An 11355-nucleotide genomic window follows, 5' to 3' on the forward strand; every position below is an offset into this window, starting at 1 on the left:
ATGATGATACAGTGATGATGATGATGATACAGTGATGATGATGATGACAATACAGTGATGATGATAATGATACAGTGATGATGATGATGATGATGATACAGTGATGATGATGATAATACAGTGATGATGATGATAATGAAGTGATGATGATGATAATGATACAGTGATGATGATTCGGTAATGATGATGATGATAATAAAGTGATGATGATGATGATGATGATACAGTGATGATGATGATAATGATACAGTGATGATGATGATAATGATACAGTGATGATGATAATTCGGTAATGATGATGATGATAATAAAGTGATGATGATGATGATGATGATAATACAGTGATGATGATGATGATTCGGTAATGATGATGATGATTCTGTGATGATATGTTATTGATACAGTGATGATGATGATGAAGATACAGTGATGATGATGATGATGATACAGTGATGATGATGATACAGTGATGATGATGATAATGATACAGTGATGATGATGATTCGGTAATGATGATGATGATTCTGTGATGATGATGATGATACATTGATGATGATTCGGTGATGATGAAATGGTGATAATGATGGGGGCGGGGGGGGTGGTGTCCAGCCCGGATTTCTCCCTTCCTCGTCTGGTCCACACTTCACTGGATCAGTGATGATGATGATGATGCAGTGATAGTAATAATTCTGATAATACAGTGATACTGATGACAGTAGTGATGATGATGATGAAGAAGGTAACACTGATAATGATCACAGTGATGAGTAGCTCAGGTAGTGATGAAGGTGATCAGTCAGGAGCAGAAACCTCAGTGTGTCTGATTCTCTGCTCAGTGCTTCAGTCTAATCTCCTGCATGTCTCAGATCTCTCTCTCTCTCTCTCTCTCTCTCTCTCTCTCTCTCTCTCCAGAACGTTCTCAGCTGCTGAATGTCCTCCTTCATCCCTCCTGGACGCCACTGGGCCTTATTCCTCTGACCCCACCAGGCTTCTGTACTTCTGTATGTTCGTGTTCCTGAAGGCTAACAGATCCAGCGCCAGGGGAGCCACGACATCCTCCAGCAAATCCAACACTTCTCCTCCCTCTGCGTGTTTCATCAGATCCCTCTCAGAGCCCTGCTCAGAAAGCAGTGTGTGTGTGTGCGTGTGTGTGTGTGTGTGTGTGTGTGTAAAACCTGTGGCAGAATAACAAGATGCTAAAACAACTCCTCCTTTAGCGCACACGCTAACGCTAGAGAGGGTCAGGAAACAACCACGACCTTGTGAAACTTCTCCTGCACTGAGGTCAAAGCTCTGACCCGTGCTGAGGTCAGAAGGCCTTCGTTATGGTTGTGAAGGGAGACGGTGCGCTGCCTCGCTGCCTCGCTGTCAATGATTTATCAGCATCGTTAGCGCGGCCGTCATCAGCGCCCAGCAAAACACTTCTGCTAATTCTGAAAATATCCGTCAGCACTTCTCACACTGTGCTGGGGTCCGATCTGCTGCCTCATCACCACAGCACGAGCGGAGTGGCGAGGCACGGCGAGGCACGGCGCAGTACAGTGGGTTACACATACGGTAGATTGTTACAGTGTGATACAGTACGATGTAGTGCGGTACAGTACTGTCTGGAGCACGGTCAGTGGTGCAGTATGGTATGGTAAAGGGTAGCGTGGTACAGTATGGTGCAGTATGGTAAGGTAAAGGGCAGTATGGTGCAGTATGGTATGGTAAAGGGTAGCGTGGTACAGTATGGTGCAGTATGGTAAGGTAAAGGGCAGTATGGTGCAGTATGGTAAGGTAAAGGGCAGTCTGGTGCAGTACGGTAAGGTAAAGGGCAGTGTGGTGCAGTACGGTAAGGTAAAGGGCAGTGTGGTGCAGTATGGTAAGGTAAAGGGCAGTGTGGTGCAGTATGGTGCAGTACGGTAAGGTAAAGGGCAGCGTGGTGCAGTATGGTGCAGTACGGTGCAGTATGGTAAGGTAAAGGGCAGTATGGTGCAGTATGGTAAAGTAAAGGGCAGTCTGGTGCAGTACGGTAAGGTAAAGGGCAGTGTGGTGCAGTATGGTAAGGTAAAGGGCAGTGTGGTGCAGTATGGTGCAGTACAGTAAGGTAAAGGGCAGTGTGGTGCAGTATGGTAAGGTAAAGGGCAGTGTGGTGCAGTATGGTGCAGTACAGTAAGGTAAAGGGCAGTGTGGTGCAGTATGGTAAGGTAAAGGGCAGTGTGGTGCAGTACAGTAAGGTAAAGGGCAGTGTGGTGCAGTATGGTAAGGTAAAGGGCAGTATGGTGCAGTACAGTAAGGTAAAGGGCAGTGTGGTGCAGTATGGTAAGGTAAAGGGCAGTGTGGTGCAGTATGGTGCAGTATGGTAAAGTAAAGGGCAGTGTGGTGCAGTATGGTGCAGTATGGTAAGGTAAAGGGCAGTATGGTGCAGTATGGTAAAGTAAAGGGCAGTCTGGTGCAGTACGGTAAGGTAAAGGGCAGTGTGGTGCAGTATGGTAAGGTAAAGGGCAGTGTGGTGCAGTATGGTGCAGTACAGTAAGGTAAAGGGCAGCGTGGTGCAGTATGGTAAGGTAAAGGGCAGCGTGGTGCAGTATGGTGCAGTACAGTGCAGTATGGTAAGGTAAAGGGCAGTGTGGTGCAGTATGGTGCAGTATGGTGCAGTATGGTAAGGTAAAGGGCAGTATGGTGCAGTATGGTAAGGTAAAAGGCATGCTGGTGCAGCCCTGTGCGGTATGGTCCAGTACGGTATGGTGTGGTATAGTACGGTGGGGTGCTGTATGGTCAGTGTGGTGCTGTATGGTATGGTGTGGTATGGTAAGGTAAAGGGCAGTATGGTGCAGTATGGTGCAGTATGGTAAGGTAAAGGGCAGTGTGGTGCAGTATGGTGCAGTATGGTAAGGTAAAGGGCAGTGTGGTGCAGTATGGTGCAGTATGGTAAGGTAAAGGGCAGTGTGGTGCAGTATGGTGCAGTATGGTAAGGTAAAGGGCAGTATGGTGCAGTATGGTGCAGTATGGTGCAGTATGGTAAGGTAAAGGGCAGTGTGGTGCAGTATGGTGCAGTATGGTAAGGTAAAGGGCAGTATGGTGCAGTATGGTGCAGTATGGTAAGGTAAAGGGCAGCGTGGTGCAGTATGGTGCAGTACGGTGCAGTATGGTAAGGTAAAGGGCAGTATGGTGCAGTATGGTGCAGTATGGTAAGGTAAAGGGCAGTGTGGTGCAGTATGGTGCAGTATGGTAAGGTAAAGGGCAGTGTGGTGCAGTATGGTGCAGTATGGTAAGGTAAAGGGCAGTGTGGTGCAGTATGGTGCAGTATGGTAAGGTAAAGGGCAGTGTGGTGCAGTATGGTGCAGTATGGTAAGGTAAAGGGCAGTATGGTGCAGTATGGTAAGGTAAAGGGCAGTGTGGTGCAGTATGGTGCAGTATGGTAAGGTAAAGGGCAGTATGGTGCAGTATGGTAAGGTAAAGGGCATGCTGGTGCAGCCCTGTGCGGTATGGTCCAGTACGGTATGGTGTGGTATAGTACGGTGGGGTGCTGTATGGTCAGTGTGGTGCTGTATGGTATGGTATGGTACCGTGCAGTGTGGTACCTCACACTGAACTAGTTATTATCTAGAACCTGTTGTGCATGTAGGTTCTTGTGCTTGGCTGACTGAGTTGGGTAAATAAACTGTCCACATCCTCAGTGCTGTTCTGCCTCTCTCTGCCGCCGCACCATTGGGGCAGATGCCACTCGCCCCGGCCTGAACGGAGCACCGCCACCCACAGCTCTTATCTGGCAAGGTTAATTTACTCTGCTGCTAGATACACTCTTCCTACACACACTTACTCGGGGTGAGAACAGCGAGAGTGAGCGGAGAAATGAGGAGATAGCACAACGCTAGTTTAAGGTCATCTGATGCTCTTTCCTCGTCCTCATCCACCTGAGGAATCGCTCCGCCACCGCTCCGGTCACGTCCGCAGGGACGTCTCTGTCTCTTTGCTGGACGTTGCCGTCTGTCTGCCGGGTGTATGGACAGGAAGTCTGGAGAAACATCCATTCAGTATTTCTGCAGAGTGTGTCTCATACAAGACGGAATACACCGCAAAGAATACGCCCGAGCAGCTTACGCTAACCACTGACAGACCAAGCGCCTGGAGGAGCCCGGGGTCAGGAGCCCAACAGCAGCAGCCGTCAGCTGGGGTCAAACCTATGACCTCCTGTATCAGTGCCAGTTTGTCTGAGCACTGGCCTACGCTGACTGGACAGATTCTCAAAGACCCTTTCTGGCCCGGAATTACAGGCTAAGCGCAAGCATTAGCATCGCGTCGCTTCTGAGCGCACATTAATGCTAATCCTGTGCTAAACTAGAACCTTTAATCAAAGAGGAGAACGCTAAAACCCGACAACGCTGCAGCAAAGCGGTTCATGCTAACCACTGACCGGCAGACCAACCACCTGGAGGCATACGGGGTCAGGCTCAGCAACAGCAGCAGCCGTCAACGGGGACCAAACCTATGACCTCCTGAATCAGCACCAGGTTGTCTGACTAGTGGCCAACGCCGACCAGACAGAAAAGTCAGTGCTCTGACTACAAAAACTGGCCGAAAGAAAGCTAATGCTTCTCTTTAGCATATTTTGTCACATCTGGAAGACGTTCATGCTAATTCTGTGGAAAATTAGCCTTAATTACAGATGATAATTGTTCTTAATCCACATTTACACTCAGTACATCTGTCCGAACTTCACAAAGGACAATACCACACCTACTAATGCTAACCAGTGGTGTGGCATCCAGCTGCAGCTCCACAGTTAGCTAGCTAGCTAAAGTGTGGGTAAGCTAGCTCAAACTAATGATAGTGTTAGCTAGCGGATAAGCTAAAGTAAACATTCGTTAAGGCAAGTAAACATCAGTCAGGGAATGAAGCTTCATAATGGTTCATAATCCACATCCATGATCTGATCGATATCAGGCAGTTAAAAAGGACAACGGCACAGTTGCTAATGCTAACCAGCGGTGTAGCATCCAGCTGCGGCCCCATGCCTTCCTTACAACTACGCCCCCTTTTGGGTGAAAACAAAAGCCAGTTAAATAATCGGGTCATCTTGGCTAAAAGCTGCTCGTCCGGCCATTAAGCTAACCCTAGGTTAGCTGAGCTGTGGGGCTCGGCTAGTCAGGACACGTGTAAATCTGTGGCAAACCCTTAATCCCAGGTCAGTCAATGATGCTAAACGTCAGAGTACTGAATGTTCCCTGAGGTTATCAGCATTCATCGTCAATAATCATTATTGATTAACGTCACTGGCAAACATCCAGATTAAAAGTGGCTCTAAACGCTGCGTTTAATGCCTCGATAGCAACATTATAGGGAATCGATTAAATTGACTAAATCAATACATGTAATCGTTGATCGAGCCGCTGAAAGGATCGCAAGTTAGCAAGTTAGCAAGTAAGTTGGCTAGCTAGCTGAACAGTTGGTGAGGTAGCTCTTGCTAAAGGCAGGTTAAGGTTCTGAAGATATGCTAAGCTACGTACTTTAATTTTGAAGGACTTCGGGAAGTAACTGAACACACCTTCAATTCAATTTAATTTAATATTTATTTCGAGCTCTACTTGAATATTTTATTATTTAACTTCATTTAATTTAATGTAATATTTATTTCCAGCTCTACTAAAATATTTTATTATTTAATTTAATGTAATATTTATTTCCAGCTCTACTAAAATATTTTATTATTTAATTTAATTTAATATTTATTTCCAGCTGTACTTGAATATATTATTTAATTTAATTTAATATTTATTTCCAGCTCTACTAAAGTATTTTATTATTTCATTAAATTTAATATTTATTTCCAGCTGTACTTGAATATTTTATTATTTAATTTAATTTAATTTCATATTTATTTCCAGCTCTACTAAAGTATTTTATTATTTAATTAAATTTAATATTTATTTTCAGCTCTACTCGAATATTTTATTATTTAATTTAATTTAATTTCATATTTATTTCCAGCTCCACAACTATTTTATTTCCGAAAACCTGCTTCTGCACATTAGCCCATTAGCACATCAATGCTAACATTGTGCTAAATTAGCCGTTATCCTATGAGCCGAGGTGCTGTCTCCTAATCTGAAGGGAACAAACGTCTGTAAGGTTGAGCCCGTATGACAGCACCGTAGAAAGGAACCCATGCTAACGTTTGCCAGCTACACAAACCACCTGGAGGAATAGAAGAGGTCAAGAGCGCGACAGCCGTAGCCGTCGGATCTTGTACCAGCGCCAGGTTGTCCGACCAGTGGCCTACTCAGACCCGACATTTTTTTATTATTATTACTATTTGGACGCGCTCACAAGGGCATCATCTGGACGATGATAAACAAATCAAATGACAGCGCTAGCGTTCGCCTCCTTCTGGAAGCAAATTAGCGCTAATCCTGCGCTAAACTAGCCTTGGCACTGAAAGCAAATGGCTCATAATCCACATCTAATCTTCGCCGCGTAATCTGGCGCCAAATCTGTCCGTGACGTTTGATGACCCGACCGTGAAAATGCCTCACAATGATCTGAAATAAAATACGAGCGCTAATGCTATTTCGAGAAGGCCTAATTGACACGCTAGCGTAATCCAATTGGCCGACGTCCCGTTGCCAGGCGCCTCCCACGGACGCCTCTGCTGCAAAAATCACGTTAAACAAAATGACACGAAGCTAAATCACCCCGGATCCGGGCGTGGAGGGGGCGCGGGAGGCGCTAACCTCAGTCCGGTTGTATGGGAGGGGGTGGTGGGGGTATTGGGGGTGGAGGAACATATGCCCACAGCAGAAGGTACGATTTGCTGATGAGGAGACTTTTGACTTTTGCCTCTCTCTCTCTCTCTCTCTCGCTCTTTTTTCTGCCCGATTTGTGCTTTACGAAGTTGCTAAGCAGTCCCTCGACCCAGGTGAACCGAGGCCATTAGCATTCGCGGCGCGTCCATTAAAAAAAAAAGCACATGCAATTTTCCGCCGGCTAGCTTCAGCCGCGGCCTGGAGCTAATGAATCAAACCAGCGCCGAGGCCCCGCTCCGCTCTCATCCTGGATTCAAACCGGGACGGCTCTAATTACAGAGCCTCATGGGGACGCCATCGAGTGGCAGCCCACTTTCAGAGAGGTGGTGGTGGTGAAAATGGTGTGGGGGGGGGGGGGGGTAATATCCCACTGTTCCCACCAATCCGGCAGTTATCATAAGCGCTGAGCTGATTAGATTAATTTGTCAGACTGCGGTCTGGACCGGTCAACTGGCTAATCACTGGCACAGTCCAGTCCAGTCCAGTCCAGTCCAGCTACCCCAGCCCACCTCCCGAAGACACGGTGCTTCTTTAGTTTTGCACTGGAGCTACCAGGCTAATACAGCTAATAGATCACTGAAACTTATGGCCACCAATTAGCATAGCGCTAACTGTAATTTAATCTTTATGGAACCATTTTAGTAGACGCAGAACCCTATTGAGAGAGCTGTGCAGAACCCTTTATCAGTCCTGCAGAACAGCACAGGACTGTGTAGATTATATACACACAGTTTATGTAGAACCTTTTATGTATAACTCAGTTATACATGATGTCATTTTTTAATACGCCTTTTCTACAGAACTAAAACTGGCTGTGCATTGCGGACCCCTAGGAATCCCTGGTCCCCGCTGGTCCCCGGCCGTCTGGGCCGCTGGGTCCGCTGCCGGACTCCGGTTTGGCTATTTTTCTCACGCTTGGCCTCTTTCAGCTGTGAGCTCTTACACCCTGAGGGCAGAAACGAGCCGGATACGGGCGGCTGAGGGGCCGCATCTGCAAACTGACCCCTGTGCCTGAGTGTGTGTGTGTGTGTGTGTGTGTGTGTGTGTGTGTGTGTGTGTGTGCGCACTCGTGTCTCTGAGCAGGTCATTTATCTCCCCGTCACATAAAGGGCAGCCTCTGTTCTTAAATAAATAAATAAACAGACGCAGTAAACAGTAAACAGGTAAATAAACGCCCATCTGGAATACCATAGCAACACCCTAGCAACCACTTAACAACTACATAACGACACCTCACCAACCACCTGAAATACCATATCAACACCCTAGCAACCACTTTACAATTACCTAGCAACACCCTAGCAACCACTTTACAACTACTTAGCAACACCTCACCAACCACCTGCAATACCATAGCAACACCCTAGCAACTGCTTAATAACTGCTTAATAATGTATGTAGTAATGGAACGTGGACCAGGGTGCATTACACAGTCAGAGAGGTGGATGCTTTCCGGTATGAAATGAATGAATGCATCACTACATCTGAACCTTCAGCTCACTGAAAGGTGTGGTGTAGGTGTGGCTCAGGTGTGGTGCATGTGTAGGTGTGGTGCAGGTGTGGTGTAGGTGTAGGTGTGGTGTAGGTGTGGCTCAGGTGTAGGTGTGGTGCAGCTGTGGTGTAGGTGTGGTGTAGGTGTAGGTGTGGTGTAGGTGTGGCTCAGGTGTAGGTGTGGTGTAGGTGTAGGTGTAGGTGTGGTGTAGGTGTAGGTGTGGTGTAGGTGTGGTGTAGGTGTAGGTGTGGTGTAGGTGTGGTGTAGGTGTAGGTGTGGTGTAGGTGTGGCTCAGGTGTAGGTGTGGTGCAGCTGTGGTGTAGGTGTGGTGTAGGTGTAGGTGTAGGTGTGGTGTAGGTGTAGGTGTAGGTGTGGTGTAGGTGTAGGTGTAGGTGTGGTGTAGGTGTGGTTTTATAGATGATTATTATTATGATTTTAGTCTGGAAAACGTGTTTGTGAGTCCTGCTGATCCTCCGCTGATCCTCCGCTGATCCTCCGCTGATCCTCTGTGTTTAAGACTGGATTAAATCTGCAGCTTTAAAGTGGTTAATTATGGTAATTACACAGGGTGTCATGTAAGATGGCATTATGGGTAATAGAGTTCTCTAAATGAGAACGCTCGGGCCTCGGGCTTATCGACTTTTCACTTTGATAGCTGAGCTCTCACCAATCCTCAAACAGCAGCGCTTAGCCTCTTCATCCTCACGCACTGAGTGTGTGTGTGTGTGTGTGTGTGTGTGTGTGTGTGTGTGTGTGTGTGTGTGTGTGAGGGGCAGACTTCATCACTCACGTCATGTTTGTCTAATCATAAACAGGGATAGACCTGAGTGTGTGTTGCTCACCTCTACACCCATCACACTCACTATCTTCAGACTGACTACACACACACACACACACACACGCACACACACACACACCTGAGGATCCATTAGAGATTCACCTACTCTTTACACTGAGCACACACACACACACACACACACACACAGTGTCCTGAGCCAGAGTAGCAGTGGTCATTCATCTTGGTGCTCTGGAGGATTTGGAGCCTGCCCAGCTGCATTAACCCTGTTAATGGCACACACTCACACACACACACTCACACACACACACACACACACACACACACACACACACACACACACACACACACACTCGCACAGAGCCCACTGAGCTGCTCTGAACACATATTAGCGAGACGCAGGTAAACAGAACACACTCACACACACACACACACACACACACACACACACACACACTGCTGCAGGGACACTGATCAAACACCTCCTCTGACATTAAAGCGGCACTTCCTCGACCCCCCTCCCCCCCTTCACCCTGCTACGGTCCTTTACTTTTAGTATCTGAAATAATGGAATCTTATACCCCACCAATTAGCATGATGCTACATACCCTAATCACCACACACTCACTTCAACAAAAGCCCCACACCCTAATTCCACAGCCTCGTATTTACACTGCCTGTTCCCCCTTAAACAGTGCAGTGGCTTCATTCTGCCACTATCTTTCCATTCCACCTTAAACAGTGCAGCGGCTTCATTCTGCCACTATCTTTCCATTCCACCTTAAACAGTGCAGCGGCTTCATTCTGCCGTCCGTCTAGTTTCTGATCTAATCTTTAATTCCACCTTAAATGACTCAGCCACTCTGGGCTGTAGTGCCCATGAGATGACTTCATCAGCTTCACATTCAAATGATCTGCTCCACCTTCAACAGGGCAGCCGCTACACTGCAGTGCTCCATACGCTGGACGGTGCAGTCTCACCCCCATATTTAAAGTGCTGCAGTATTTAAGGTGGACTGAGGGAAAACATCAGGTTCCTGTTTCAGTACAGCGAACCTTCCAGGTGTGTGTTAGATACAGGTGTGTGTGAGGTACAGGTGTGTGTTGGGTACAGGTGTGTGTGAGGTACAGGTGTGTGTGAGGTACAGGTGTGTGTTGGGTACAGGTGTGTGTTGGGTTTGTTAGGTGCAGGTGTGTGTTAGGTACAGGCGCGTGTGAGGTACAGGTGCGTGTGAGGTGCAGGTGTGTGTGAGGTGCAGGTGTGTGTTAGGTGCAGGCGTGTGAGGTACAGGTGTTTGTTGGGTACAGGTGTGTGAGGTACAGGTGTTTGTTGGGTACAGGTGTGTGAGGTACAGGTGTTTGTTGGGTACAGGTGTGTTGGGTACAGGTGTGTGTTGGGTACAGGTGTTTGTTAAGTACAGGTATGTTGGGTATGTTAGGTGCAGGTGTTTGTGAGGTGCAGGTGTGTGTTAGGTGCAGGTGTGTGTTAGGTACAGGCGTGTGAGGTACAGGTGTGTGAGGTACAGGTGTGTGAGGTACAGGTGTTTGTTGGGTACAGGTGTGTGTTGGGTACAGGTGTGTGTTAGATACATGTGTGTTAGATACAGGTGTTTGTTAAGTACAGGTATGTTGGGTATGTTAGGTGCAGGTGTTTGTGAGGTACAGGTGTTTGTGAGGTGCAGGTGTGTGTTAGGTACAGGTGTGTGCTGGGTCCGGATGTGTGTTGGGTACAGGTGTGATAGGTACAGGTGTGTACTGGGTACAGGTGTGTGTTGGGTACAGGTGTGTGAGGTGCAGGTTTGTGTTGGGTACAGGTGTGTGTGAGGTACAGGTGTGTGTGAGGTACAGGTGTGTGTTGGTACGGGTGTGTTGGGTACAGGTGTGTGCTGGGTACAGGTGTGTGTGAGGTGAGACTGGACACAGTGGATTCTCTGCAGTATCAGTGTGTGTTACAGGCTGATGAATGTGATGAATGGTAACAGGGTTTAACAGGATGTGTGTGTGTGTGTGTGTGTGTGTGTGTGTGTGTGTGTGTGTGTGGTGTAAAATTAATTACTGTTAACCAGCTCACAGCTTCGCTTCACACCACACACACCCACATAAACACACACACACACAGTGTGAGTGAGAGAGTAATAATAACAGTGATGGTAAATATGATTTATACAGCAGCTTTCTCAAACCCGTGTGTGTGTGTGTGTGTGTGTGTGTGTGTGTGTTTGTGTGTGTGTGTTTGTGTGTTTGTGTGTGTGTGTGTGTGTGTGTGTGTGTGTGTGTGT

The 11355-nt window shown here is 47.3% G+C and overlaps 1 protein-coding gene and 1 pseudogene across 1 annotated transcript in view; both read right to left on the reverse strand.

The window, feature by feature from the left end:
* gpc5a (glypican 5a) overlaps positions 1-11355 on the reverse strand; it is a 144521-nt gene that overhangs the window by 86224 nt on the left and 46942 nt on the right.
* LOC140536230 (uncharacterized) overlaps positions 3857-11355 on the reverse strand; it is an 11669-nt pseudogene continuing 4170 nt past the window's right edge.

Source organism: Salminus brasiliensis, chromosome 15 (genome assembly GCF_030463535.1).
Source record: "Salminus brasiliensis chromosome 15, fSalBra1.hap2, whole genome shotgun sequence".
Taxonomy (NCBI): Eukaryota; Metazoa; Chordata; class Actinopteri; order Characiformes; family Bryconidae; genus Salminus; species Salminus brasiliensis.